Source organism: Microtus ochrogaster, chromosome 4 (assembly GCF_000317375.1).
Source record: "Microtus ochrogaster isolate Prairie Vole_2 chromosome 4, MicOch1.0, whole genome shotgun sequence".
NCBI lineage: Eukaryota > Metazoa > Chordata > Mammalia > Rodentia > Cricetidae > Microtus > Microtus ochrogaster.
In genome coordinates this window covers 30,808,914-30,813,923 of record NC_022011.1, presented here as the reverse complement: position 1 = coordinate 30,813,923, position 5,010 = coordinate 30,808,914, and positions in this window count along the sequence as shown.

The following is a 5,010-nucleotide window of genomic DNA, read 5'->3' as shown; positions in this document are numbered from 1 at the left end:
TGGTTTAAAAAAAATAGGAATTTGGGGTTTAGGATTAGAGCCTGGGGGAGGCGCTGCAGGTGCTATATCAGGCTACAAGAGGCTCTTGAAGCAGCACAAGGAGACAGATGAAGAAGAAAGGGCTTTCATGCATAAATAGGAATGCCGTGGGGTCCTTCAAGTAATTTATATCAACAGTTCCCCATGTATTCAGAACAGGTGGTACACCGGGCATGCAGCAGGCACTCAATTTTCTGAATGAAAGAGTGCTGCTTGTGAAGCCACCGTGCCTCCCCTGCTTCAAGACAGTGGCAGTGCCTCTCTGTAGGGCTGTGCAGAGCAACATAATGGGAGCTCCCGGTGCCTGAGATCGCTCCATAGCTGGTCAGACAGCAAGAGAACCTTGAGAAATTAATTTCAAAAGCATGTTTCACTCAAAAGTATCATATCTAAAATATTTATGTGATATAGTTAGTTTCTTCTTGTGAGATATTTTAATCTCTCCTTAGTTCTAAGTCTTCAAATCCCAGGCCTGTGTCTACCGTTTTGGTACATGCTAATCTGGACTTTGTTCAGTACAAAGATGTGGCTCTGAGCTGTCTCAGTGGCAGCACAGATCCCAAATTTTGCTCAACTTCCCCACATGTAGTCAGAAGCACAAATATCACATCAGCCATCCTTTAGGAAAAACTCATAAAAGCAGACCCTAATTTGGGTTTTTCTCCTGTGTGTGTATTATCACCATTTCTTTTTAAAATAGCTGTTGTAGCCGGGCGATGGTGGTGCACGCCTTTAATCTCAGCACTCGGGAGGCAGAGGCAGGCGGATCTCTGTGAGTTCGAGGCCAGCCTGGTCTACAGAGCTAGTTCCAGGACAGGCTCCAAAGCCACAGAGAAACCTTGTCTCGAAAAACCAAAAAAAAAAAAAAATAGCTGTTGCAGAACTCTCAAGTAGACCAGGCTAACCTCACAGAGGTCCACCGTCTCTGCTTCTCAAGTAGTGAGATTAAAGGTATAGCACCATCACGCCTGACTCCTTTTGTTTTTTTTTCTTTTTCCTTTTTTTTTTCTCTTCCCCTTTTTTTTTTTAAATAATTTTTAAATTGCATTTATTCATTGTGTGTGTTTGAGTGCCAGGGCCTGTGTGCAGGTTAGAGGACAACCTGTGTGAGGTGATTCTCTTTCACCGTGTGAGACACAGGGTTTAGTAACAGGTTTTCAGACTTGATGGCAAGCACCTGTACCTGCTGAGCCAGTCATCTTGCAGATGACTTGCTTTTGAGCCAAGGTCAAAAAGTGTGATGATGGGCCGCTGGTTCCCACGTGGCAGTGATGTGTAAGCTCCCACAGGCTTTTTAAATTTTTTTTTTTTTAGTAAGATATCAGATCTAGAGATGGAGTTACAGGTCCTTGTTAGTCACTTGATGTGGGTGCTGGGAACCCAACCTCAGTCCTCTGTACGAGCGACAAGTGCTCTTAACCACTGAGCCATCTCTCAACTCTTCAGGCTTCTTTCTTAAGGATACTAATGTCATTCAAAAGAGATTTGATCACAACTGGCCAAAGTAGTGTACTCCTATAATCAAGGAGACTCATAATGAGTTTGGACTATCTAGAGCAGTGTTTCTCAACCAGTGGGTTATTATCCTTTTGCAGGAAGAGGTCAAGTGACCCTTTCACAGGGGCTGCCTATTGGAAAAACACATATTTACATTACAGTTCATAACAGCAGCAAAATCAGTTATGAAGTAGCAACGAAAGTAATTTTATAACCGGAGTCACATGAGGAACTGTATTAAAAGGTTGCAGCATCAGGAAGGTTAAGAAATACTGCTCTTGAGAGTTTGAAACCAGTCTGAATTATGGAGGAGACCCTATTTCAAAAACAAAAACCATCACTTGGGAGGCAGAGGCAGGCGGTTCTCTGAGTTTGAGACCAGCCTGGTCTACAAGAGCTAGTTCCAGGACAGGTTCCAAAGCCACAGAGAAATCCTGTCTTGAAAAACCAAAAAAAACAAAAACCAGGAAAAGACCCTTGCCTGCTTTCATTATATAAGTAACTCCCCCCAAAGGCTTGCCTTTAAGTACCATCGAACAGAGGTGTAAACATCAACAGGGTTTTTTTGTAATAATTTTACGTACATTGCTGCTTTGCATGCATGTCTGCCTGTGTGAAGATGTCAGATCTTGGAGTTACAGATAGTACAGTCGTTAGCTAGCATGTGGGTGCTAGGAACTGAATTGGGGTCCTCTAGAAGAGCAGTCAGCACTCTTATCCGCTGAGCAATCTCTCCTGCCCCATCAACACGTGAGTTTATGCAACTTAGGCCAAGCAAACTATCAACTGAGCTATTTCTCCATTTTTTTTTTTTTTTTTTTTTTACTTTTCTTTTGAGATAGTGTTTCAGGTAGCTGAGGCTGGTCTTCAGCTCCTGATTCTTCTGTCTCCAAATGCTAGGATCACAGGTTTGAACTACATTGCCTGACTCCAGATCCACTTTCTTTGAATCTTAAAAAAGTTTTATGTGTATGGGTGTTTTCTCTATGTATGTCTGCGCACCATGTGCATGCCTGGTGTCCAAGGAGACCTAAGTAGGTGTTGGATCTGGAGTTACAGACTGTTGTGAGCCACTGCGTAGGTGCTGGGAACTGAACCTGGGTCTCTTAGAAGAGCAGAAAGCACTCTTAACCAATGAGTAATCTCTCTAACACTTTTTTTTTTTAAAAAAAATTTATTATGTATACAATAGTCTGTGTGTATGCCGAAGACCAGAAGAGGGCCCCAGAACTCATTACAGATGGTTGTGAGCCACCATGTGGTTGCTGGGAATTGAACACAGGATCTTTGGAAGAGCAGGCAATGCTCTTTTTTTTTTTAAAGACTTATTTATTTATTAAGCATACAATGTACTGCTGGCAAGGAACGCACCAGGTCTCATTACAGATGGCTGTGAGCCACCATGTGGTTGCTGGGAATTGAACTCAGGACCTCTGGAAGAGCAGCCAGTGCTCTTACCCTCTGAGCCATCTCTCCAGCCCAGGCAATGCTCTTAACCTCTGAGCCATCTCTCCAGCCTCTAACACTCTTTTCATTTGGTTTTCCAAGATGAGATTTCTCTATATAACAGCGTTGGCTGTCCTGGAACTCATTCTATAGACCAGGCTGGTCCCAAGGTCTGAGATCTGAGCAACTCTGCCTGAATGCTGGTATTGAAGGCGTGCACCACCACAGCCTGGCTCTACCCCCGTTTCTTTTTTTTTTTTTTTTTTTTTTTTTTTTGTTTTTTTTTTTTTGGCTTTCCAGGGGGTTTGGAGCCTGTCCTGGAACTAGCTCTTGTAGACCAGGCTGGTCTCGAACTCACAGAGATCCGCCTGCCTCTGCCTCCCTAGTGCTGGGATTGAAGGCGTGCACCACCACCACCCGGCTATCAACAACATATTTAAATATAAGTAGTAGTATTTATTTGTTTTCCCTCCTTTTCTTTCTGTTCTAGAGACCCACAAGCATTGAATTATTTTCTGCACGGACCTAGTAATAAATCAGTAAGTGTCTCTCAAGTGTCTCACAGACATGGCTTCTGTTCCTCCAGCCCTGCCAGTAACCAGCATGTTGACTTCTCCCCTTTGCAGAGCAGCGATGACCTGACGAACGCAGGCTATCCTGCAGCCAATTCAAATTCAATTTTCGCCAACTCCACGGTGAGTATTAGAAATAGCCAAAGCTTTCTGTCTCAGAGAATCTGTGTGCACGGAGAATCATTGCCTTCCTAGCGTGAAAGAATCAGTGCCTTGGCCAGCGGTGGTGGCACAGGCCTTTAATCCCAGCACTCAGGAGACAGAGGCAGACGGATCTCTGTGAGTTCAAAGCCAGCATGGTCTTCAGAGCGAGTTCCAGGACAGACTACACAAAGCTACACAGAGAAATCCTGTCTCGAAAATTAGAGAAAAAAAAATCATCCCTTCTCATTGTAATTTACAGGAAAGGAAAAATCTGTTAATTATGTCAGTGTTTTCTTTGGTTATATACGTCAGGCTTATATAACCAAATTTCTTTTATTATTTTTTTATCACTTTCTTTTTTTTAACATTTTTTTATGTATGTATATTGGGGAGGGGTTATACGTGAGCCCATATGTACATGTAGAGATCAGAAGGACACCAACCGTGAGTCGGTTCTCTCATTCTGCCATGTGGGTCCCAGGGATCGAACTCAGTTCTTCAGGCGAGGCAGCAGTTCACCCCCAGAACCGTCTCTCTGGGCCTACATTTCAGTTTCCTAAACTTTCAGGCCTCTGAAATGGCCCCGGTGTTGTATATGAAGAAGGCATAGTAGGATGGCAGCTTCAGGACACTTTTTCATTATAATTACTTACAAATAATTTTAACCTGAAGCAAGAAGACAGTGATAACTAACGTTTATTGAGGATATAGTGTGCCTGTCACTGAGGACTTGTATGAACTGCACTGAACGCTCACAGTACCTCCAGGAAGAAGTTTTACCATTGGTTCTGTTTTGTAGGCAAGGAGGCTAAGGCACAGAGAGGTTTTTACTCGGCCTAAAATTGCACAGCTATGAAGTCCGTAGCTGGAGCCTATGCTGTTAAGCTCTAGGAGAATTTCGACAGGGTGGGAACTGAGGGGTTTTGCAGCCTGGGGAACCGGCTCAGTAGGTGAGAGCGCATGCTGTGCCAGAGTAAGGACCTGAGTTCAAATCCCCAGGACCCACAGAAAAAGCCAGACTTGGCTGTAGAAGTGCCAATAACCCCAGTGCTGGGGTTGCTGAGACTTCCTGGTGCCAGCTGGGCTCCAGCTTCAGAGAGAGACCCCCATTCAAGGCAGTGAGGCAGAGGGCACTAGAGCAGGACAGCAGGCATCTTCTGTTGTTCATGCACTCCTGGCCCACGTATCCTTTATGCTGCACACGCCTCGCACACGCACAGAAGGGGAGTCACTGTTTACACGCCACACACACGTGCAGAAGGGGAGTCACTGTTTACACGCCACACACACGTGCAGAAGGGGAGTCACTGTT